This window comes from Lethenteron reissneri, chromosome 9 (assembly GCF_015708825.2).
Source record: "Lethenteron reissneri isolate LAM-NWPU_2019-01 chromosome 9, ASM1570882v1, whole genome shotgun sequence".
NCBI lineage: Eukaryota > Metazoa > Chordata > Hyperoartia > Petromyzontiformes > Petromyzontidae > Lethenteron > Lethenteron reissneri.
Window position 1 is genome coordinate 13,141,363 of NC_083787.1, and position 27,728 is coordinate 13,169,090.

General features: G+C 56.2%; 1 long non-coding RNA gene across 1 annotated transcript; it reads left to right on the forward strand.

Moving 5' to 3' along the window:
• Window positions 1-17,744: 17,744 nt before the first annotated feature.
• LOC133340346 (uncharacterized) lies at window positions 17,745-27,721 on the forward strand. Its single transcript, XR_009754892.1, has 3 exons — window positions 17,745-17,908; window positions 23,455-23,479; window positions 27,673-27,721. It is a non-coding gene; the product is annotated as an uncharacterized LOC133340346 (long non-coding RNA).
• Window positions 27,722-27,728: the final 7 nt, after the last annotated feature.

Genomic DNA, 27,728 nt, shown 5'->3' on the forward strand with positions numbered 1-27,728 from the left:
CCTTCTGTGGTCGATAAAATTTATACCATTTTGTTGGAATTTAACAATAACATGTTTGTAGTGCCATTCTTCGTAATAGTATACTTACGAAAAACTGTTACATTCTTAAATGTGCGTAATTGTTGTTCTTGTTTCAGTGGCAGGCGGGAAACGTCTTTGCGCAATGCTGGCCCAGCTGGCTCACAACCTCACGAATAAATAATGAACACACAGACATTAAAAGGCCCTCCACCCCCGTCATAGAAATGTGGAATTTCCAGCACTGGCTACGAGTTCAAATCACGGGGAAACCACTTCGCCTTTGACTGCAGTCTTCACGTCGTCGCTGGGTCTGCCCGGGTCGGAGCGTCTGGTGGACCACATCCAGGATGCCCACCACTCCTAGCTGCAGGTACTCCTGGTTCTGGGTACTCGTGAGGACCTCACCTGGCTCTGGGTACTCGTCAGGACCTCACCTGGCTCTGGGTACTCGTGAGGACCTCACCTGGCTCTGGGTACTCGTCAGGAGCTCACCTGGCTCTGGGTACTCGTGAGGACCTCACCTGGCTCTGGGTACTCGTCAGGACCTCACCTGGCTCTGGGTACTCGTCAGGACCTCACCTGGCTCTGGGTACTCGTCAGGAGCTCTCCTGGCTCTGGGTACTCGTGAGGACCTCACCTGGCTCTGGGTACTCGTGAGGACCTCACCTGGCTCTGGGTACTCGTGAGGACCTCACCTGGCTCTGGGTACTCGTCAGGAACTCACCTGGCTCTGGGTACTCGTCAGGGCTTCTCCTGGCTCCTGGTACTCGTCAGGACCTCTCCTGGCTCTGGGTACTCGTCAGGACCTCACCTGGCTCTGGGTACTCGTCAGGACCTCACCTAGTTATGGGTACTCGTCAGGAGCTCACCTGGCTCTGGGTACTCGTTAGGAGCTCACCTGGCTTTGGGTACTCGTGAGGACCTCACCTGGCTCTGGGTACTCGTCAGGAGCTCACCTGGCTCTGGGTACTCGTCAGGACCTCACCTGGCTCTGGGTACTCGTGAGGAGCTCACCTGGCTCTGGGTACTCGTCAGGAGCTCACCTGGCTCTGGGTACTCGCCAGGACCTCACCTGGCTCTGGGTACTCGTCAGGACCTCACCTGGCTCTGGGTACTCGTGAAGAGCTCACCTGGCTCTGGGTACTCGTCAGGAGCTCACCTGGCTCTGAGTACTCGTGAGGACCTCACCTGGCTCTGGGTACTCGTCAGGAGCTCACCTGGCTCTGGGTACTTGCTAGGAGCTCTCCTGGCTCTGGGTACTCGTCAAGAGCTCACCTGGCTCTGGGTACTCGTGAGGAGCTCACCTGGCTCTGGGTACTCGCCAGAAACTCACCTGGCTCTGGGTACTCGTCAAGAGCTCACCTGGCTCTGGGTACTTGCTAGGAGCTCTCCTGGCTCTGGGTACTCGTCAAGAGCTCACCTGGCTCTGGGTACTCGTGAGGAGCTCACCTGGCTCTGGGTACTCGCTAGAAACTCACCTGGCTCTGGGTACTCGTCAAGAGCTCACCTGGCTCTGGGTACTCGTGAGGACCTCTCCTGGCTTTGGGTACTCGTCAGAAACTCACCTGGCTCTGGGTACTCGTCAGGACCTCACCTGGCTCTGGGTACTCGTGAGGACCTCACCTGGCTCTGGGTACTCGTCAGGAGCTCACCTGGCTCTGGGTGCTCGTCAGGACCTCACCTGGCTCTGGGTACTCGTGAGGACCTCACCTGGCTCTGTGTACTCGTCAGGAGCACACCTGGCTCTGGGTACTCGTCAGGAGCTCACCTGGCTCTGGGTACTCGCCATGACCTCACCTGGCTCTGGGTACTCGCCAGGACCTCACCTGGCTCTGGGTACTCGCCAGGACCTCACCTGGCTCTGGGTACTCGTGAGGAGCTCACCTGGCTCTGGGTACTCGCCATGACCTCACCTGGCTCTGGGTACTCGTCAGGACCTCACCTGGCTCTGGGTACTCGCCAGGACCTCACCTGGCTCTGGGTACTCGTCAGGACCTCACCTGGCTCTGGGTACTCGTGAAGAGCTCACCTGGCTCTGGGTACTCGTCAGGAGCTCACCTGGCTCTGAGTACTCGTGAGGACCTCACCTGGCTCTGGGTACTCGTCAGGAGCTCACCTGGCTCTGGGTACTTGCTAGGAGCTCTCCTGGCTCTGGGTACTCGTCAAGAGCTCACCTGGCTCTGGGTACTCGTGAGGAGCTCACCTGGCTCTGGGTACTCGCCAGAAACTCACCTGGCTCTGGGTACTCGTCAAGAGCTCACCTGGCTCCGGGTACTTGCTAGGAGCTCTCCTGGCTCTGGGTACTCGTCAAGAGCTCACCTGGCTCTGGGTACTCGTGAGGAGCTCACCTGGCTCTGGGTACTCGCTAGAAACTCACCTGGCTCTGGGTACTCGTCAAGAGCTCACCTGGCTCTGGGTACTCGTGAGGACCTCTCCTGGCTTTGGGTACTCGTCAGAAACTCACCTGGCTCTGGGTACTCGTCAGGACCTCACCTGGCTCTGGGTACTCGTGAGGACCTCACCTGGCTCTGGGTACTCGTCAGGAGCTCACCTGGCTCTGGGTGCTCGTCAGGACCTCACCTGGCTCTGGGTACTCGTGAGGACCTCACCTGGCTCTGTGTACTCGTCAGGAGCACACCTGGCTCTGGGTACTCGTCAGGAGCTCACCTGGCTCTGGGTACTCGCCATGACCTCACCTGGCTCTGGGTACTCGCCAGGACCTCACCTGGCTCTGGGTACTCGCCAGGACCTCACCTGGCTCTGGGTACTCGTGAGGAGCTCACCTGGCTCTGGGTACTCGCCATGACCTCACCTGGCTCTGGGGACTCGTCAGGACCTCACCTGGCTCTAGGTACTCGTCAGGACCTCACCTGGCTCTGGGTACTCGTGAGGAGCTCACCTGGCTCTGGGTACTCGTGAGGACCTCACCTGGCTCTGGGTACTCGCCAGGACCTCACCTGGCTCTGGGTACTCGCTAGGACCTCACCTGGCTCTCGGTACTCGTCAGGAGCTCACCTGGCTCTGGGTACTCGTGAGGAGCTCACCTGGCTCTGGGTACTCGCTAGGACCTCACCTGGCTCTGGGTACTCGTCAGGAGCTCACCTGGCTCTGGGTACTCGTGAGGACCTCACCTGGCTCTGGGTACTCGTCAGGACCTCACCTGGCTCTGGGTACTCGTGAGGACCTCACCTGGCTTTGGGTACTCGTCAGGAGCTCACCTGGCTCTGGGTACTCGTGAGGACCTCACCTGGCTCTGGGTACTCGTGAGGACCTCACCTGGCTCTGGGTACTCGCCATGACCTCACCTGGCTCTGGGTACTCGCCATGACCTCACCTGGCTCTGGGTACTCGCTAGGACCTCACCTGGCTTTGGGTACTCGTGAGGAGCTCACCTGGCTCTGGGTACTCGTCAGGACCTCACCTGGCTCTGGGTACTCGTGAGGACCTCACCTGGCTCTGGATACTCGTGAGGAGCTCACCTGGCTCTGGGTACTCGTCAGGACCTCACCTGGCTCTGGGTACTCGTGAGGACCTCACCTGGCTCTGGGTACTCGTGAGGAGCTCACCTGGCTCTGGGTACTCGTCAGGACCTCACCTGGCTCTGGGTACTCGTGAGGACCTCACCTGGCTCTGGGTACTCGTCAGGAGCTCACCTGGCTCTGGGTACTCGTCAGGACCTCTCCTGGCTCTGGGTACTCGACAGGAGCTGCCCCTCCTCCTGCTACTTCGCGCCCCACAACACAACCGGCGAGGGCACTCGAACTCTGCAGGCGGAGCGCACGAGAGTGCAGGTGGTGCAACTGCGTCGGGTCTCTTGCGCCGGGTTCTTGTGGATTTTAGATGTTTTATTTCTTTAGATTTCATATAATTATATTGTATGTATTTAGATTGTATGTATTCAGATTGTATTATTTAGATTTTATATAGTTATATTGTATGTATTTCCATTGTATGTATTTAGATTGTATGGGTTTATATTGTACTTATTTAGATGGTATGTTTTTAGATTGTATGTATTTATATTGTACGTGTTATATTGTACGTATTTAGATTGTATATATTTCAGCAGGACATGCCCAATGAGCTGATCGGATCTCTTCCATGCGCGTCCTGCTACGGAATGGATGTGGTTCAGGGAACCATCGTGGCTGCATAGGTCGCCATCCGGCATGGGGCTGGCGCGGTGGCTATGAGATGTGAACTCCCTCGCCTGGTGTGCAGGAGGTCGTGGGTGAGATCCCGACCCTGACGCCTGCTGCTGTATATTTGGAGTCTGCGTGTCTCTCTCCTCGTGGTCGCGTGGATTTTTCTCCGTGTCCTCCGGTTTTTCCGTCCACATTTAGAATCAACATCACCGTGCGTTCAGAGTGTTTGGCTGCTCTACATGTCCACGTGATGAGCCACATCGTCAAACTACCATTTGTGGCCAGGTCACTTCTGAAAAAGAGCTCTGCAGCTCCGTCGCCCTTACCTCGTGTGTGTTGTTTATTAAATAGTTGTTCTATACAAATTGTGTGTTGTTTTTAATAGTTGTTCTATATAAATTGTGTGTGTGTTTTAAATAGTTATTCTATATAAATTGTGTGTTATTTTTGTAAATAGTTGTTCTATACAAATTGTGTGTTATTTTTAATAGTTCTTCTATATAAATTGTGTGTGTTTTTTAAATAGTTGTTCTATATAAATTGTGTGTGTTTTTAATAGTTGTTCTACATAAATTGTGTGTTATTTTTGTAAATAGTTGTTCTATATAAATTGTGTGTTATTTTTAATAGTTGTTCTATATAAATTGTGTGTTGTTTTTGTAAATAGTTGTTCTATATAAATTGTGTGTTATTTTTAATAGTTGTTCTATATAAATTGTGTGTTATTTTTGTAAATAGTTGTTCTATATAAATTGTGTGTTATTTTTAATAGTTGTTCTATATAAATTGTGTGTTATTTTTGTAAATAGTTGTTCTATATAAATTGTGTGTTATTTTTAATAGTTGTTCTATATAAATTGTGTGTTATTTTTAATAGTTGTTCTATATAAATTGTGTGTGTTGTTTAATAGTTGTTCTATATAAATCGTGTGTTATTTTTGTAAAGAGTTGTTCTATATAAATTGTGTGTTATTTTTAATAGTTGTTCTATATAAATTGTGTGTTGTTTTTAATAGTTGTTCTATATAATTTGTGTGTGTTGTTTAATAGTTGTTCTATATAAATTGTGTGTTATTTTGTATAGTTGTTCTATATAAATTGTGTGTTATTTTGTATAGTTGTTCTATATAAATTGTGTGTGTTGTTTTGTAAATAGTTGTTCTATATAAATTGTGTGTGTTGTTTAATAGTTGTTCTATATAATTTGTGTGTGTTGTTTTGTATAGTTGTTCTATATAATTTGTGTGTGTTGTTTTGTATAGTTGTTCTATATAAATTGTGTGTGTTTTTGTAATAGTTGTTCTATATAAATTGTGTGCACTAAGGCTCACGCTAACCACGCAACGGCACTGCCATCGGCGGATCAAGAGCGCAGTGTGTTAACCGCTGCGCCACCGCTCCCCAAGAGAGCTCAGTGGGACAGGGGGCTCGCCTGAACATTGCGGGGCGTCCACGATAGGGGTGGGGTGGGGTGCGGTGGGGTGGGGATTGGGGTGGGTTGGGGTTGGGGTGCGGCGGTTAGTGGGGTGCGGTGGGGTGGGGATTGGGGTGGGTTGGGGTTGGGGTGCGGTGGTTAGTGGGGTGCGGTGGGGTGGGGATTGGGGTGGGTTGGGGTTGGGGTGCGGTGGTTAGTGGGGTGCGGTGGGGGGGGGGGGGGCGAATCGAACTCCATGTCCAGTCCCAGGAGCCCCGGACCAGACGTCTCCCCGACGGGTGCCGACTGAGGGTGGCACGGCTTCATTAGCGGTGCCCACTTCTCTCACGCGGCCACCAACAGTGAAGCGCACTCTGCGATACCCACTCAAAACATCTGAGCGGCATGGGATCATCGTGAGAGTCCACCCGCAGTGGGCGCGTGAATACACCTGTACGGTTAAAGGTCGCGCTCGCTACCTCGCGCGGTGCCATTCCGCCTGCCGCCTGCCGTGGCCCGTGGCCCAGCGGGAAGAGCGCGAACAACGCCGCCTCCTCCCCGCGCACCACGCGGCTGGCTGCCCGCGTGGTGCGTGACGGCCCCGGGACAGCTCCTGCGGTTGCCGCAGCAGCAGCAGCCGCAGCCGCCCGGGTCACGCGCTAATCGCTCTTTAATGGTGGAATCCATCTCGGGGGAGCGCGCGTGTCACCTCCCAGCACCGCGAGGCGCGCGAGACGCGCCGCCCGAGTCGGCCGAGTCGACCCGACAGCTCCATCCACAGTTCATCGCCGTCGTCGTGTCAATCATCGAACGTGGTCATTTCCACCGCTGGATGAAAGCCCCCCCCCCCCCGCTTCTCTCCCTCCAGGGCCGTGTTGCCCGTGGGTGTTGTTTGACCACTGATGGTCGGTGCGGGTTGGAAATGTGGCAGAGATCGAGGGGAGGGATTGGTTCTGACATCACTCGCTGCTGATGTTAGCCGTGGCCGGGAACTGAACTCGGTCTGCCAGCTTCATCGTACAGCGCGCCCACCACTACGCCTCCACTCCGCCCGTGTGGCCTGCAGAGTAACAAGGGGCTGCCGGTCTCTGCACGGTCTCTGTTTACGTGGGGAGCCGTGGGGTGTTGACTATCGCACCACCGTGCTACGAAGCGGGCGAACTGGCGACGAGCGATATCAGAAGAGGTGTTGGGCTTCCCACGAGTTGACTCGGCCTCAACTAAGCGCCGCGAGCGCACGGGAGGCGCGGCTGTAAAGCGAAGTTTATGATGCACACGCACACACACGCACACACACACGCACACACACTCACACACGCGCACACACACGCACATACACGCACATACACGCACTCACACTCACTCACACACAAAGATCCCCCGTATAGCCTTAACAGACTGTAGGGGCAAGTGCTGTTAGCGAGCACCTATGAAGGCCGGAACGGTACACGAGGGGGTGGGTGGCCAGCACCACGCCCGACCGCCTTTGTCTCCCCAGTGGCGATGTTTACACACCGCACCAGGTACTCATTTAAGGCTGAGTCGACCTAGGGGAGGCCCAGGACCGGTTCAGATAATCGTCACTGGTGTTAGCCGTGAGCGGGAATCGAACCCGGGTCGCCAGGTTCATAGCACAGCGCGCTAACCGCTACACTACCGCTCCCCGCACTCACACACACACACGCACACACACGCACACACACGCACATACACGCACACACACGCACACACGCGCACATACACACACACGCACACACACGCACACACACGCACACACACACGCACACACACTCACACGCACACACACTCACACTCACGCACACACACTCACACATACTTCACGTGTGTGTGCGGTGCGTGTGTGGCGGTTAACGCGCTGCCTTACGAAGCTGCTCACGACCAACTATGGTGATGATAATAATCTAAACCAGTCCTGGGCCTCCCCTAGGTCGACTCAGCCTCAAATGAGTACCTGGTGTGATGTGTAAACATCGCCACTGGTGAGACAAAGGCGGTCGGGCGTGGTGCTGGCCACCCACCCCCTCGTGTACCGTTCCGGCCTTCATAGGTGCTCGCTAACAGCACTTGCCCCAACATTCTGTTACAGGCTATACGGGGGATCTTTATCATTTGTCTTTTGTCTTGCATGAAAAACAGAAAGTTCCACGCCTCTGATATTTGCAAGATTCGCACAAAGCGGATGTTTTTGAAAGCCGTCGCGGTCAATATCAGGACGCTATGCTTAATGGGCAGCAATATCCAGTTAATTACGCCACTCTCAGCGGTTTGGGGCCAATTAACCAGCGGTGGGAAAGGGGAAGGCGGGGGGGGGCCTCCGGGGCCTGAGGGAGGAGGAGGAGGAGGGGGGGTGGTGGAGACAGGCGGATCGGTGCTCGTTTCTCGGCCGCATTACCCGGAGTTCAGCCTCTACGCTGCCAGGTGAGAGGGCCTCTTTCTCGCGCAAGAGGACACGGTCACGCGGCAGCGCGCCGTTCCGCGTGTCCCAGCGACTCGCGCGACGTCGACGCTGGCCCCGCTACGCACACGCGCACACACGCACACACACACACGCACACACACGCACGCACACACGCGCACACACACACGCACACACACACGCGCACACACGCACACACACACACACGCACACACGCACGCACACACGCGCACACACACGCGCACACACGCACACGCGCACACACACACACACGCACGCACGCACGCACACACGCGCACACACACACGCACACACACACACGCGCACACACGCACACGCGCACACGCACACACCACACACGCACACACGCACACACGCGCACACACACACACACGCACACACACGCGCACACACGCACACGCGCACACACACACACGCGTACACACGCACGCACACACGCACACACACACGCGCACACACACGCGCACACACACACGCGCACACACACACGCGCACACACGCACGCACACACGCACGCACACACGCGCACGCGTACACACACACGCACATACACGCGCACACACACGCACACACACACGCGCACACACACACGCGCACATACACGCACACACGCGCACACACGCGCGAGATATCGGATGAACGTCTAACTCAATACTGCCCGCACCGCTGGCGGAATGGAGTTGGTGGCACACTGAAGAGGAGCCGCAGCCGCGGCGAGATGTGGTCTGGATGTTGTGTGCCGGGTGCAGGGCGAGTGTTCTGTGCCGTCGAACCGGACAAACGCGCCGTGCCTGGAGCGAAGCCCTGACTGAACACTCATCTCACTACGACACTCCCACCACTCACCAACGCACTCACTCACTCACTCACCACCTTACTCACCGCCACAATCACCATCTCACTCACTACCATAATCACCATCTCTATCACCAGCTCGCTCACCAGCACACGAACCACCACCTCACCACCGCATTCACCACCGCACTCACCATCGCACTCACCACCGCACTCACCACCACGCTCACCACCATACTCACCATCGCACTCACCACCGCACTCACCACCGCACTCACCACCGCACTCACCACCGCACTCACCACCGCACTCACCACCGCACTCACCATCGCGCGCACCACCGCGCTCACCACCGCGCTCACCACCGCGCTCACCACCGTGCTCACCACCGCGCTCACCACCGCGCTCACCACCGCGCTCACCACCGCACTCACCACCGCACTCACCACCACTGCACGATGCTGCACCCGCCGCCACAAGAAGCGCACTTTCTCTGTAGCCGCTTCTGTAAAAACGCAGCGGCAGTTACAACAGCAGCAGCAGCAGGGGTAACAGCAGCAGCAGCAGCAGGAATATTCACAGCAGCAGCAGCATCAGGGGTAACAGCAGCAGCAGGGGTAACAGCAGCAACAGCAGCAGGAATATTCACAGCAGCAGCAGCATCAGGCGTAATAGCAGCAGCAACAGCAGAGGTAACAGGAGCAGCAGGGGTAACAGCAGCAGAGGTAACAGCAGCCGGGGTAACAGCAGCAGAGGTAACAGCAGCAGGGGTAACAGCAGCAGGGGTAACAGCAGCAGAGGTAACAGCAGCAGAGGTAACAGCAGCAGCAGCAGGGGTAACAGCAGCAGAGGTAACAGCAGCAGCAGGGGTAACAGCAGCAGGGGTAACAGCAGTAGCAGCAGCAGCAGCAGGGGTAACAGCAGCAGCAGCAGGGGTAACAGCAGCAGCAGGGTAAGAGCAGCAGCAGCAGGGTAAGAGCAGCAGCAGCAGGGTAACAGCAGTAGCAGCAGGGTAACAGCAGTAACAGCAGGGTAACAGCAGCAGCAGCAGGGTAACAGTAGTAGCAGCAGGGTAACAGCAGTAGCAGCAGGGTAACAGCAGTAGCAGCAGGGTAACAGCAGCAGCAGCAGGGTAACAGCAGCAGCAGCAGGGTAACAGTAGTAGCAGCAGGTTAAGAGCAGCAGCAGCAGGGTAAGAGCAGCAGCAGCAGGGTAACAGCAGTAGCAGCAGGGTAACAGCAGTAGCAGCAGGGTAACAGCAGCAGCAGGGTAACAGTAGTAGCAGCAGGGTAAGAGCAGCAGCAGCAGGGTAAGAGCAGCAGCAGGGTAACAGCAGTAACAGCAGGGTAACAGCAGTAGCAGCAGGGTAAGAGCAGCAGCAGCAGGGTAACAGCAGTAGCAGCAGGGTAACAGCAGTAACAGCAGGGTAACAGCAATAGCAGCAGGGTAACAGCAGCAGCAGGGTAACAGCAGTAGCAGCAGGGTAACAGCAACAGCAGCAGGGTAAGAGCAGCAGCAGCAGGGTAAGAGCAGCAGCAGCAGCAGGGGTAACAGCAGCAACAGCAGCAGGAATATTCACAGCAGCAGCAGCAGCATCAGGCGTAATAGCAGCAGCAACAGCAGAGGTAACAGGAGCAGCAGGGGTAACAGCAGCAGAGGTAACAGCAGCCGGGGTAACAGCAGCAGAGGTAACAGCAGCAGGGGTAACAGCAGCAGGGGTAACAGCAGCAGAGGTAACAGCAGCAGAGGTAACAGCAGCAGCAGCAGGGGTAACAGCAGCAGAGGTAACAGCAGCAGCAGGGGTAACAGCAGCAGGGGTAACAGCAGTAGCAGCAGCAGCAGCAGCAGGGGTAACAGCAGCAGCAGCAGGGGTAACAGCAGCAGCAGGGTAAGAGCAGCAGCAGCAGGGTAACAGCAGTAGCAGCAGGGTAACAGCAGTAGCAGCAGGGTAAGAGCAGCAGCAGCAGGGTAACAGCAGTAGCAGCAGGGTAACAGCAGCAGCAGCAGGGTGACAACAGTAGCAGCAGGGTAAGAGCAGCAGCAGCAGGGTAAGAGCAGCAGCAGCAGGGTAACAGCAGTAGCAGCAAGGTGACAACAGTAGCAGCAGGGTAACAGCAGTAGCAGCAGGGTAAGAGCAGTAGCAGCAGGGTAAGAGCAGCAGCAGGGGTAACAGCAGCAGCAGGGTAAGAGCAGCAGCAGGGTAACAGCAGTAGCAGCAGGGTAAGAGCAGCAGCAGGGGTAACAGCAGCAGCAGGGTAAGAGCAGCAGCAGCAGGGTAAGAGCAGCAGCAGCAGGGTAACAGCAGCAGCAGCAGGGTAAGAGCAGCAGCAGCAGGGTAACAGCAGTAGCAGCAGGGTAACAGCAGTAGCAGCAGGGTAACAGCAGTAGCAGCAGGGTAAGAGCAGTAGCAGCAGGGTAACAGCAGTAGCAGCAGGGTAACAGCAGCAGCAGCAGGGTAACAGCAGCAGCAGCAGGGTAAGAGCAGTAGCAGCAGGGTAACAGCAGTAGCAGCAGGGTAAGAGCAGCAGCAGCAGGGTAAGAGCAGCAGCAGCAGGGTAACAGCAGTAGCAGCAGGGTAAGAGCAGTAGCAGCAGGGTAACAGCAGTAGCAGCAGGGTAAGAGCAGCAGCAGCAGGGTAACAGCAGCAGCAGCAGGGTAACAGCAGTAGCAGCAGGGTAAGAGCAGTAGCAGCAGGGTAAGAGCAGCAGCAGCAGGGTAACAGCAGTAGCAGCAGGGTAAGAGCAGTAGCAGCAGGGTAACAGCAGTAGCAGCAGGGTAAGAGCAGCAGCAGCAGGGTAAGAGCAGCAGCAGCAGGGTAACAGCAGTAGCAGCAGGGTAAGAGCAGTAGCAGCAGGGTAACAGCAGTAGCAGCAGGGTAAGAGCAGCAGCAGCAGGGTAACAGCAGCAGCAGCAGGGTAACAGCAGTAGCAGCAGGGTAAGAGCAGTAGCAGCAGGGTAAGAGCAGCAGGGTAGCAGTAGCAGGGTAAAGCAGTAGCAGCAGGGTAACAGCAGTAGCAGCAGGGTAAGAGCAGCTAGCAGCAGGGTAACAGCAGCAGCAGCAGGGTAAGAGCAGTAGCAGCAGGGTAACAGCAGTAGCAGCAGGGTAACAGCAGCAGCAGCAGGGTAACAGCAGTAGCAGCAGGGTAAGAGCAGCAGCAGCAGGGTAACAGCAGTAGCAGCAGGGTAAGAGCAGTAGCAGCAGGGTAACAGCAGTAGCAGCAGGGTAAGAGCAGCAGCAGCAGGGTAACAGCAGCAGCAGCAGGGTAAGAGCAGTAGCAGCAGGGTAACAGCAGTAGCAGCAGGGTAACAGCAGCAGCAGCAGGGTAACAGCAGTAGCAGCAGGGTAAGAGCAGTAGCAGCAGGGTAACAGCAGTAGCAGCAGGGTAAGAGCAGCAGCAGCAGGGTAAGAGCAGCAGCAGCAGGGTAACAGCAGTAGCAGCAGGGTAAGAGCAGTAGCAGCAGGGTAACAGCAGTAGCAGCAGGGTAAGAGCAGCAGCAGCAGGGTAACAGCAGCAGCAGCAGGGTAACAGCAGTAGCAGCAGGGTAAGAGCAGTAGCAGCAGGGTAAGAGCAGCAGCAGCAGGGTAACAGCAGTAGCAGCAGGGTAAGAGCAGTAGCAGCAGGGTAACAGCAGTAGCAGCAGGGTAAGAGCAGCAGCAGCAGGGTAACAGCAGCAGCAGGGTAAGAGCAGTAGCAGCAGGGTAACAGCAGTAGCAGCAGGGTAACAGCAGCAGCAGCAGGGTAACAGCAGTAGCAGCAGGGTAAGAGCAGCAGCAGCAGGGTAAGAGCAGCAACGCCCTTGAGCTTCCGCGCCGCGCGCCGCGCACCGCGCGAGGAGCACGGTGGCTCCTCCTCGAGGTAATAATTATAATAAGGGCTAAGTGGCTCGCTGGGGTGGAAGAGTTGTCGAGATCAGCTGTCGCTATTTAATGGAGCGTTAAGTCGCTGGCCCTGCATTTCCCTAATTAAAGACGCCGCCCGCCCGTGCGAGCCGCTTGTTTGTTTACCCGTGGCGATTAATTTGTAAAATCTGTCAGCGCCACTCCACGCGGCGCTCTTAGGTAATTAGCTGCGCCGCGGCCACGGGCGGGAACTGACCCCCCCCCCGCTGCCCCCCCCCCCCCCCCCCCGTGTGAGCGATAGAGGATAGAGGCAAGAAACGTTTGAGTCTTCGTTCACTCCGTCGCCCACTCAGGGAAAGGGTGGAAGACTCTGCAAGAACTCGCAGAGCTCAAGAAGAGTGGAGACACCACGTGACTCTCAGGGCTCGTGAAGAGTGGAGACACCACGTGACCCTCAGCTCAAGAAGAGTGGAGACACCACGTGACTCTCAGGGCTCGTGAAGAGTGGAGACACCACGTGACTCTCAGGGCTCATGAAGAGTGGAGACACCACGTGACTATCAGGGCTCGTGAAGAGTGGAGACACCACGTGACCCTCAGCTCATGAAGAGTGGAGACACCACGTGACTCTCAGGGCTCATGAAGAGTGGAGACACCACGTGACCCTCAGCTCATGAAGAGTGGAGACACCACGTGACTCTCAGCTCATGAAGAGTGGAGACACCACGTGACCCTCAGGGCTCATGAAGAGTGGAGACACCACGTGACTCTCAGGGCTCGTGAAGAGTGGAGACACCACGTGACTCTCAGCTCATGAAGAGTGGAGACACCACGTGACTCTCAGGGCTCGTGAAGAGTGGAGACACCACGTGACCCTCAGGGCTCATGAAGAGTGGAGACACCACGTGACCCTCAGCTCATGAAGAGTGGAGACACCACGTGACTCTCAGGGCTCATGAAGAGTGGAGACACCACGTGACCCTCAGCTCATGAAGAGTGGAGACACCACGTGACCCTCAGGGCTCGTGAAGAGTGGAGACACCACGTGACCCTCAGCTCATGAAGGGTGGAGACACCACGTGACTCTCAGGGCTCGTGAAAAGTGGAGACACCACGTGACTCTCAGCTCATGAAGAGTGGAGACACCACGTGACTCTCAGGGCTCATGAAGAGTGGAGACACCACGTGACTCTCAGGGCTCGTGAAGAGTGGAGACACCACGTGACTCTCAGCTCATGAAGAGTGGAGACACCACGTGACTCTCAGGGCTCATGAAGAGTGGAGACACCACGTGACTCTCAGGGCTCGTGAAGAGTGGAGACACCACGTGACTCTCAGGGCTCGTGAAGAGTGGAGACACCACGTGACTCTCAGCTCATGAAGAGTGGAGACACCACGTGACTCTCAGGGCTCATGAAGAGTGGAGACACCACGTGACTCTCAGGGCTCGTGAAGAGTGGAGACACCACGTGACTCTCAGCTCATGAAGAGTGGAGACACCACGTGACTCTCAGGGCTCGTGAAGAGTGGATACACCACGTGACTCTCAGGGCTCGTGAAGAGTGGATACACCACGTGACTCTCAGGGCTCGTGAAGAGTGGATACACCACGTGACTCTCAGGGCTCGTGAAGAGTGGATACACCACGTGACCCTCAGCTCATGAAGAGTGGAGACACCACGTGACTCTCAGGGCTCATGAAGAGTGGAGACACCACGTGACCCTCAGCTCATGAAGAGTGGAGACACCACGTGACTCTCAGGGCTCATGAAGAGTGGAGACACCACGTGACCCTCAGCTCATGAAGAGTGGATACACCACGTGACCCTCAGGGCTCATGAAGAGTGGAGACACCACGTGACTCTCAGCTCATGAAGAGTGGAGACACCACGTGACTCTCAGGGCTCACGAACTCACGAAAGAGTGGGGACTCTAGGAGACATATAAATACCAGAGACTCTCAGAGCTCATAGTGCCAGCTGTTAACAGGACTTAATTTCTGATGTTTGCCTATTCAGGTACTCTGCTCCCTCTCCCCTCCCGTCTCACTTTACTCCCCTCCACGCACCCTCCTCCCTCTAAATATACTTCCAGCACGCACTCTCCTACCTCTCTCTCTCCTCTGATCTCACTCCACTCCCCTCCACGCACTCTCCTCCTTCTCCCCTCTCATCTCACTCTACTCTCCATCACGCATCGTCCGCTCCAGTAACAATGTCCAAGTGCGTATTCAACCTTTGCTCGGTGAGAGATCGCTCGTTCTCCTCTGCTGCCCCCACTGTCCGTATCTTCCCATTGAAGTCCAGGCTGAACACCGTCACGCCTCCTGGCCTTGACACTGTCTGAATCAAATACAAATTAACACCGACTCGGTGCAGCGTCTTACCACACCGTTGTATTTGAACGCCCTGTGCTGCAGAGAGGCAAGTGTTACCACTGCGCCACCCCATACATCTTTATTTACATCAATCAATGAGGTAACGCGCAGATCATTGATTAACTCGGGCTTGTTGGATCGCGTTCGTCTTCATCCGCGTGATATCGAGCGGTGGCGCTTTGGTCGGCGCACTGCGCTACGAACCCGGCGACCGAAAATTCGAATTTGAATCGCGGCCACGGCGAACATCATTGGCCAGTGAGACGCAGAACCCGAACCGGTCCTGGGCTTCCCTTGGGTCGACTCGGCCTTAAACGAGTGCCTGACGCGGGGTGTACACATCCGCACTCGGGAGACCACTCCTTTGTCGCGCCGTTCTCCGGCGTGAATGGGCGCTCGCTAACAGCACTTGCCCCCACATCCTGTGAAGGCTACACGGGAGGGGTGGGGGTCTTTGTCTTTGTTCTCTCGACGAGCAGTGAGAGCGAGGCGCGCCACCTGGCGGGAGGGAAGCGAGCGCGCAGGCGTGTACACACACATACACACCTAACACGTGTACACACACACCTAACCCGTGTACACACACACGTGTACACACACACGTGTACACACACACACCTAACACGTGTACACACACACCTAACCCGTGTACACACACACGTGTACACACACACGTGTACACACACACACACACCTAACACGTGTACACACACACCTAACACGTGTACACACACACGTGTACACACACACGTGTACACACACACCTAACACGTGTACACACACACGTGTACACACACACGTGTACACACACACCTAACACGTGTACACACACAGCTGACACACGTGTACACACACACCTAACACGTGTACACACACACACCTAACACGTGTACACGCACACGTGTACACACACACGTGTACACACACACACCTAACACGTGTACACACACAGCTGACACACGTGTACACACACACACCTAACACGTGTACACACACACACACCTAACACGTGTACACACACACCTAACACGTGTACACACACACAGCTGACACATGTGCACACACACACCTAACACGTGCACACACACACACCTAACACGTGCACACACACACACCTAACACGTGTACACACACACACCTAACACGTGTACACACACACAGCTGACACACGTGTACACACACACACCTAACACGTATACACACACACACCTAACACGTGTACACACACACAGCTGACACACGTGCACACACACACACACCTAACACGTGTACACACACAGCTGACACACGTGCACACACACACAGCTGACACACGCGTACACACCTAACACGTGTACACACACAGCTGACACACACACGTGTACACACACACGTGTACACACACACAGCTGACACACACACAGCTGACACACGTGTACACACACACCTGGCACACACACAGCTGACACACGCGTACACACACCTGACACACGTGTACACACACACAGCTGACACGTGTACACACACCTGACACGTGTACACACACACAGCTGACACACGCGTACACACACACACCTGACACACGCGTACACACACACACCTGACACACGTGTACACACACCTGACACACGCGTACACACACACAGCTGACACACGCGCACACACCTGACACACGCGTACACACAGCTGACACACGCGCACACACCTGACACACGCACACACACACACACACCTGACACACGTACACCTGACACACGTGTACACACACCTGACACACGCGCACACACACACACCTGACACGCGTGTACACAGACCTGACACACGCGCGCACACACACACCTGACACACGTACACCTGACACACGCGCACACACACCTGACACACGCGCACACACACACACCTGACACACGTACACCTGACACGCGTGTACACACACCTGACACACGCGTATACGGACAAAGAAACGTCCTCGTAGCCGACACGGGCTGCCGGGGCCACGTGATGTCCGGGACGAGCCCCTCTCAAGGCCGGACTGGCGCAGTCTCTTAGGGGATGGCGCAGTCTCTTAGGGGATGGCGCAGTCTCTTAGGGGATGTCGCAGTCTCTTAGGGGATGTCGCAGTCTCTTAGGGGATGGCGCAGTCTCTTAGGGGATGTCGCAGTCTCTTAGGGGATGGCGCAGTCTCTTAGGGGATGGCGCGGCCGGAACCATGTCCGGCCGCCACGTCTCTCCCGAGTCTGGTTTCTTTCGTACACCCCCCGTCATCCAAGGTGCTCATTTAAGGCCGAGTCGAACCTCGGGGAGGCCCAGGACCTATCCAGATATCACTCTCGCCACTGGTATCAGCCGTGGCCCCACCGCCGTCCCACCGCTCCCCCACCCCCACGTGTTCATGCGGCCCCCACGTGGGAGTGAGTGATGCGGCTCAGAGATGGGTGCGCGTAAAGTAGATCCCCGGACACGCGCACTTTGTATCCATCCGATATTAAATCGCGAACCATCACGCAGACACATATATGTATCCAGAACTGCGGATGCATACAGATACTGTACAACTTTACAAGAAAAAAACACAAATGGTAAACAAAAACAAACTTAATGATAAGACGGCCGTGACGTCACGCACTATAAGCAACCACGTGGGCGCGCTTGATGACCGGAGCACGTGGTCGGCGTTGAGGCCACGTGGAGCAGAAAGGAGAGAGGACAGGGAGGCGAGGCCGCCTGCAGCCACGGTGAGGGGCACGTGGAGACGACAGCGCCCAGGTGGAGCCGGCTGGGCCCGAGAGGAGAGGCGGGAAGGCGACGCCCCGAAGGTGGAGCGCGTGGAGCCGAAATGATGGTGCTGGGATCGGACACAGGCGATGGCATCGTGGAGGTGAGTGCAGCCTCGCGTCGTGGGCTCACTGCGCTGGGTGAGGGGCGGGTGAGTGTGGGGATGGCTGGGTGAGGTGCGGGTGAGGTTCAGGTGAGGCGCGGGTGAGTGTGGGGATGGCCGGGTGAGGTTCGGGTGAGTGGTAGGCGAGGCGCAGTTGAGCGGGGGAAAGGGTTCTTCTCTAACTACAACACTTTTGTCAATCCACTGCTGGACGAGGACCTCGCCACGCCTGTTATGCGACCATACTTCACCACGCTGGTCCAAGCGGGGAGCACGGACCTGGGAGCGTAGACAAGTGCGGCCACAACGATGGCTGTCGATGGCCTCCCCTCTGCTGCCCGCAACGTCAAAGCGCCCACGGCGGCGGCCTCTGTACGCCGCCGCCGGCGTGGGCCTCGCTCCGGCAAAGTCAAAGTCGCGGCCTCGCACTCTGCGGCAGCTTCCGAGCTCTGGCGAGATTGGGGGGGGCGGGGGGGGGGTGCCGCGTGCCCCCTGAGCAGGCTGCTGCTGCTGCTTGGGGAGGGCCCTGTGACTGCGGAGGCAATCGCAACGGCTTCTGAGAGAACCACACACACCACACACACACCACCCCACACACCCACTCACCACCAACACTCACCAGCCACACGCCACACACCACCCACCCCACACACCACACACCACCCACCCCACACACCACACACTCACCACCCACCCCACACACCACCCACCCACTCACCACCCACCCCACCCACACACCACCCAACCCACCCACACACCACCCACCCCACCCACACACCACCCACCCCACCCACACACCACCCACTCACCACACACCATCCACCCACTCACCACCCACCCCACCCACACACCACCCACCCCACACACCACTCACCCCATCCACACACCACCCCACCCCACACACCATCCACCCACTCACCACCCACCCCACCCACACACCACCCACCCCACCCACACACCACCCACTCACCACACACCCACCACCCACTCACCACACACCCACCACCCACACACCCACCACCCACTCACCACACACCCACCCACCACACACCCACCCACCACACACCCACCCACCACACACCCACCCACCACACACCCACCCACACCCACCCACCACACACCCACCCACCACACACCCACCCACCACCCCACCCACCACCACCCACCCACCCACCCACCCCACCACTCACCCACCCACCACTCACCCACCCACCACTCACCCACCCACCACTCACCCACCACTCACCCACCCCACCCACACACCACCCCACCCAACCCACACACCACCCACCCAACCCACACACCACCCACACACCACACACCATCCACCCACTCACCACCCACCCCACCCACTCACCACCCACCCCACCCACACACCACCCACCCCACCCACACACCACCCACCACCCACCCCACCCACACACCACCCCACCCAACCCACACACCACCCACCCCACCCACACACCATCCCACCCCACCCACACACCATCCCACCCCACCCACACACCACCCACCCCACCCACCACCCACCCCATCCACACACCACCCCACCCACCCCACACACCATCCACCCACTCACCACCCACCCCACCCACACACTACCCACACACCACCCACACACCACCCACTCACCACACACCATCCACCCACTCACCACCCACCCCACCCACACACCACCCACCCCACACACCACCCACCCCACACACCACCCACCCCACACACCACCCACCCCATCCACACACCACCCCACACACCATCCACCCACTCACCACCCACCCCACCCACGCACCACACACCCACCCACCACCCACTCACAACACACCCACCCACCACTCACCCACCCACCTACCACCCACCCACCACTCACCCACCCACCACTCACCCACCCACCACTCACCCACCCCACCCACACACCACCCCACCCAACCCACACACCACCCACCCAACCCACACACCACCCACCCCACCCACACACCACCCACACACCACACACCATCCACCCACTCACCACCCACCCCACCCACACACCACCCACCCCACCCACACACCACCCCACCCAACCCACACACCACCCACCCCACCCACACACCATCCCACCCCACCCACACACCACCCACTCACCACACACCATCCACCCACTCACCACCCACCCCACCCACCACCCACCCCATCCACACACCACCCCACCCACCCCACACACCATCCACCCACTCACCACCCACCCCACCCACACACTACCCACACACCACCCACACACCACCCACTCACCACCCACTCACCACACACCATCCACCCACTCACCACCCACCCCACCCACACACCACCCACCCCACACACCACCCACCCCATCCACACACCACCCCACCCACCCCACACACCATCCACCCACTCACCACCCACCCCACCCACCCCACCCACACACCACCCACCCCACCCACCCCACCCACACACCACCCACTCACCACACACCCACCCACTCACCACACACCCACCCACCACCCACTCACAACACACCCACCCACCCACCACTCACCCACCCACCTACCACTCACCCACCCACCCACCACTCACCCACCCACCACTCACCCACACACCACCCACCCACCACTCACCCACCCACCACTCACCCACCCACCACTCACCCACCCACCCACCACTCACCCACCCACCCACCACTCACCCACCCACCACTCACCCACCCACCACTCACTCACCACACACCCACCCACCACCCACTCACCACCCACCACACCCACCCACACACCACCCACCCCACCCACACACCACCCACCCACCCCACCCACCACCCACCCACCACCCACTCACCACCCACCCCACCCACACACCACCCACACACCACCCACCCCACCCACACACCACCCACACACCACCCACACACCACCCACACACCACCCACACACCACCCACCCCACCCACACACCACCCACCCACCCCACACCCCACCCACACACCACCCACCCCACACCCCACCCACACACCACCCACCCCACACCCACACACCACCCACCCCACACACCACCCACCCACAATCCCACACACCCCACCCACACCCCACCCCACCCACCCACAACCCCACCCACCCCACCCACCCCACACACCACCCACCCCACCCACTCACCACTCACCACACACAACCCACTCACCACACACCACCCACCCCACCCACTCACCACTCACCACACACAACCCACTCACCACACACCACCCACCCCACACCCCACCCACCCACAACCCCAGCCACCCCACTCACTCACCACACACCACCCACCCCACACACCACCCACCCACAACCCCACCCACCCCACACCCCACACAACACACACCCCACCCACCCCACCCACTCCACCCACTCACCACACACCACCCACTCACCACACACCACACACCATCCACCCACAATCCCACACACACCACCCACCCACGGGCAGTAAGTTGGCACAGTAAGGGGACTCAGGTGGTGCAAGCGGCCAGTCATCTCAGTCGGTCGACCCGTGGCACCCGCTGCGTTTTGTCCCGTGACCTTCTGCCCAGCGGGCGTTCGACACTTCAACCGCCATTCGCCGCTTGGTGGCGAATGGTGGTTGTTGCACACCGGTTGCGAGTAGCACCTATGAAGGCCGGAACGGCACACGAGGGGGTGGGTGGCCGGCCATCAACTGCGCCCGACCGCCTTTGTCTCCCCAGTGGCGATGTTTACTACATACCGCACCAGGTACTCATTTGAGGATTAGTCGATCTAGGGGAGGCCCAGGATAGGTTCAGGTAATCGTCACTCGTGTTGACCGTGAGCGGGCATCGATCGCGGGTTGCCAGGTTCGGTGAGCAGCGTGCTAACAACTGCAATACCGCAGACACACAAAGACAAACACAGAGACACACAGAGACACACAGAGACACACAGAGACACACAGAGACACACAGAGACACACAGACACACACAGACACACACAGACACACACAGACACACACAGAGACACACAGACACACACAGACACACACAGACACACACAGACACACACAGACAGACACACAAAGACAAGTCGACCTAGGGAAGGCCCAGGACCGGGTCCAGATAATCGTCACCGGTGTTGGTGGCCGTGAGCGGGTAGCGGGAATCGAACCCGCGTGGATTCTTCCTCCGGGTCCTCCGGTTTTTCCCTCCACATTTATGGACACGCGTTTAAAGTATTTGGCAGCTATTTTTCCACGCAATAAGCCACTTCGTTGAGCTATCATTTGTGGCCCGGTCGCTTCTGAAAAAGAGCTATACAGCTCAGTGGATCTTAGCTTGTAAAATAAAAGTTTATTTGAGTGATTTGCTTAACTTTACTATATTTTTAATTCCTATCGTTTGTGTAATGCATTTGTTGTAACTTTTTAACCTGCCCCTACAGGGCATCTGTAAAAAAAAGAGCTTCATAGCTCATCAGATTTATCCAGGATAAATCCGATGATTTAAAAAGTTGAAACTGACTTCCATTTACTTAAAGGCATTGGAGAGTTCTCGTTTGAAATTAATATAGGACTTCTTTTTAAAGATTTCAGGTGTAATTTTCGAGCATGAATCAATGACGTTTCGTCTCTTCATAATCGGGTTTCTTGGTCGAGTTGAGTAAGTGGACGTATTGGTGCTACAATGGTGCAGCAAGCATGAAACAGTCCAAAATCAACGTTTCAATCACTGGACCCCTGTCGCCAAGTTTGAAGGTTTATTCACTCTACCGGGACTTGCTAAAAAAAGGTCAACATTGTCCGTTGATTTGGGTCCGTTGGTTGAATGGAGGAACCAGCCGACCAAGTCTCTCGGGGCACGAGGAGTAAGTAATCTGTCTTTTGGAACTCGGAGCAAGCGAGTCGTCATCATGGCTGGGTGCTGCGGTACGGCAGCTGTCTGTGCAGCTTCGTGTTCAGCCGGCTCGTTTCAACATTGCGACTGCTTTGACGTCACGAGAACCGACTTTGACTCGCGCCACCGCCACCCCGCCAGAGTGTCTGACCGGGGGCTGCGAATTGTGGGAAAATAAATAATTATAGCGAGAAATGTGAATTGTGTTCTACCGCACACCACCGACCAATACGTTCAAATGCCGTCTGAAAAGAATAATGAAAGATAAAATATTCACTTTAAAGACTAAATGGATACAATTTTTTCATGCCAATGTTAAAATTAATTAAATAACCCCGTGTGTCCGAACGTTCGGATCACTCTAGATAGTTTCTGGACATCCGCTGCGTGAAATACCAGATGACGTTGAAGGAATGCTAAGACGGACCGATAGACGTGCCAAAGGAGGGCGAGAGAGAGAGCGAGAGAGAGTTCCGCGGCACCGTTTGACGGCGTGGCGTGCGGAGAGGAATTGGAGAGCGCAGCACACGGGGGTGGCCGCCGGGAGGTCGGGAGAGAGGAGCAAAACCTTGAACGTGAGCGCGTGCTTAGAGAAGAGTAATGGGACCCAGCGAAGGGATTCTGTGTGATGTTTAAACACCTGTGTCTCACCTGTGTCTCGCCTGTGTGATGTGTGCAGAGCTGGTTTACTGAACCCAAACGTGGTAAGGAGCCACAAGCAACGTTTCCTGTACACGTAAAACAACTCACCCCGCTCACCCCGCTCACCCCGCTCACCCCGCTCACCCCGCTCACCCCGCTCACCCCGCTCACCCCGCTCACCCCGCTCACCCCGCTCACCCCGCTCACCCCGCTCACCCCGCTCACCCCGCTCACCCCGCTCACCCCGCTCACCCCGCTCACCCCGCTCACCCCGCTCACCCTAATCTGGCTCACCCACACTTACCGTAATCCAGCACTCCCCAATTACGCTCACCCCACTCGCATTCGCTCGCTCACCCACACTCCGCCTGCACCCCAGTCGCCCTGCTAACCCTCACCCCACTCTCACACTCACCCCACTCTCACACTCACCCGACTCTCACTCTCACCCCACTCTCACACTCATCCCACTCTCACACTCACCCGACTCTCACTCTCACCCCACTCTCACACTCACCCCACTCTCACTCACCCCACTCTCACACTCACCCCACTCTCACACTCACCCCACTCTCACACTCACCCCACTCTCACACTCACCCGACTCTCACTCTCACCCCACTCTCACACTCACCCCACTCTCACACTCACCCCACTCTCACTCTCACCCCACTCTCACACTCACCCCACTCTCACACTCACCCCACTCTCACACTCACCCCACCCTCACACTCACCCACTCTCACACTCACCCCACTCTCACACTCACCCCACTCTCACACCTCACCCCACTCTCACACTCACCCCACTCTCACACTCACCCCACTCTCACACTCACCCCACTCTCACACTCACCCCACTCTCACACTCACCCCACTCTCACACTCACCCCACTCTCACACTCACCCCACTCTCACACTCACCCCACTCTCACACTCACCCCACTCTCAACTCACCCCACTCTCACACTCACCCCACTCTCACACTCACCCCACTCTCACACTCACCCCACTCTCACACTCACCCCACTCTCACACTCACCCCACTCTCACACTCACTCTCACACTCACCCCACTCTCACACTCACCCCACTCTCACACTCACTCTACTCTCACACTCACTCTACTCTCACTCTCACCCCACTCTCACACTCACCCCACTCTCACACTCACCCTACTCTCACCCCACTCTCACTCTCACCCTACTTTCACTCTCACCCCACTCTCACCCTACTCCCACCCCACTCTCACTCTCACCCCACTCTCACTCTTACCCTACTCTCACCCTACTCTCACTCTCACCCTACTCTCACTCTCACCCCACTTTCACCCCACTCTCACACTCACCCCACCCTCACACTCACCCCACTCTCACACTCACCCTACTCTCACTCTCACCCCACTCTCACACTCACCCCACTCTCACCCTACTCTCACTCTCACCCTACTCTCACTCTCACCCCACTCTCACACTCACCCCACTCTCACCCTACTCTCACTCTCACCCCACTCTCACACTCACCCTACTCTCACACTCACCCTACTCTCACTCTCACCCCACCCTCACACTCACCCTACTCTCACACTCACCCACTCTCACACTCACCCCACTCTCACACTCACCCTACTCTCACTCTCACCCTACTCTCACACTCACCCTACTCTCACTCTCACCCTACTCTCACACTCACCCTACTCTCACTCTCACCCCACTCTCACCCTACTCTCACCCCACTCTCACACTCACCCTACTCTCACTCTCACCCCACTTTCACCCTACTCTCACCCCACTCTCACACTCACCCTACTCTCACTCTCACCCCACTCTCACTCTCACCCTACTCTCACCCTACTCTCACCCTACTCTCACTCTCACCCTACTCTCACTCTCACCCTACCCTCACCCTACTCTCACCCCACTCTCACTCTCACCCTACTCTCACCCTACTCTCACCCCACTCTCACTCACCCTACTCTCCCCCTACTCTCACTCTCACCCTACCCTCACTCTCGCCCTACTCTCACCCTACTCTCACTCTCACCCTACTCTCACCCTACTCTCACGCTCACCCTACTCTCACTCTCGCCCTACTCTCACCCTACACTCACCCTACTCTCACCCTCACCCTACTCTCACCCTACTCTCACCCTACTCTCACCCTACTCTCACTCTCACCCTACTCTCACCCTACTCTCACTCTCACCCTACTCTCACCCTACTCTCACCCTACTCTCACCCTACTCTCACTCTCACCCTACTCTCGCCCTACCCTCACCCTACTCTCACCCCACTCCCACTCTCACCCTACTCTCACTCTCACCCTACTCTCACCCTACTCTCACCCTACTCTCACGCTCGCCCTACTCTCACCCTACTCTCACTCTCACCCTACTCTCACTCTCACATCACTTTCACCCTACTCTCACCCTACTCTCACTCTCACCCTATTCTCACCCTATTCTCACCCTACTCTCACCCTACTCTCACTCTCACTCTACTCTCACCCTACTCTCACCCTACTCTCACCCTACTCTCACTTTCACCCTACTCTCACCCTACTCTCACTCTCACCCTACTCTCACTCTCACCCTACTCTCACCCTACTCTCACTTTCACCCTACTCTCACCCTACTCTAACACTCACCCTACTCTCACTCCACTCTCACTCTCACCCTACTCTCACCCTACCCTCACCCTACTGACACCCCACTCCCACTCTCACCCTACTCTCACTCTCACCCTACTCTCACTCTCACCCTACTCTCACCCTACTCTCACTTTCACCCTACTCTCACCCTACTCTAACACTCACCCTACTCTCACTCCACTCTGACTCTCTCTCTACTCTCACCCTACTCTCACCCTACTCTCACACTCACCCTACTCTCACACCCCTACTCTCACCTACTCTCACTCTACTCTCACTCTACTCTCACCCTACTTCACTCTCACCCTACTCTCACCCTACTCTCACCCTACTCTCACCCTACTCTCACCATACTCTCACCACACTCTCACCACACTCTCACCCTACTCTCACTCTCACCCTACTCTCACACTCGCCCATGGGAAGGTGGGAAACCACTCGTTCCCTCCAGTGTTGCTGCGATGTGACTGTTGATATTTTGGTTGTTGCAGTTGTGATTATTGTCGATGTTGTGGTTGCAGTTGTGTTGATGTTGTGATGGTTGTTGTTGATGTTGTGGTTGTTGCTGTTGTGGTTGCTGTTGTGTTGCTGTTGTGGTTTCTGTTGTGGTTTTTAATGTTGTTGTCGTCGATGTTATTGTTAATGTTGTGTTTGTTGATGTTCTCATCGATGTTGTTAATGTTGTGGTTGTTGACGTTGTTGTGGTTGTTGATATTGTGGTTGATACTCTTGGGTTCTTTCGGTAAAGTCACGTAGGTATAAAACAAAATAAATTAACTCACGACGTTTCGATTGCAACACAAGCAATCATCATCAGGTGGGAAAACCACAGCAAGAAAACGTTTTGCTGAAGTGGGAGAGAGATGCCATGGTATAAACCTCTTACCACTTCAGCAAAACATTTTCTCGCTGTGGTTTTCCCACCTGATGATGATTGCTTGTCTTCTTGGTTCTTTCGGTAAAGTCACGTAGAATGGAAATAATAAAATAATAAAAATTAAACATAATAAAATAATTCTCACGACAGGCATAAGTTGTACTAATCACATACCTGCATTTCCCATATCCCCTCCCTTTGATGCTGCTAATCCTGCATTATGCACAGGAATAAGTAGTACTAATCACATACCTGCATTTCCCATAAATATGCTAAATTCCTCTTGATATGCAAATTCCTTTGTCAAGGTGCTCTTCCCCCTCCAACCCAGCTTAAATATACGCTGCCAAGCCTGGTGGTGTTCATTCAGACGCTGTCTTTCTGACAGACCTGTTCTTCACCTGAGGACGGCTGCTTGCGTTGTGGCCGAAACGTCGCGAGAAATTTTCTATTTATTTATTTAATTATTTCTATTCTACGTGACTTTACCGAAAAAACCAAGAAGATGAATCCCTGCAGTCACGGAAGCTTTAAATCGAAATTTATGATTGCTTGTGTTGCAATCGAAACCTCGTGATTTAATTTATTTTATACCTACGTGACTTTACCGAAAGAACCAAAGAGTATGGATCCCTGCAGTCACGAAAGCTTCAAATCTAGATTGTGGTTGATGTTGTTGTTGTTGTTGACACGCCACCATGTTTGTGTTGTGCTCGTCTCTGCACACAAAGCCAAGGCGTCATTAAGAGACCGGGGCAGCAAGAAAGTCAGCGGGAAGAGCGGCCGA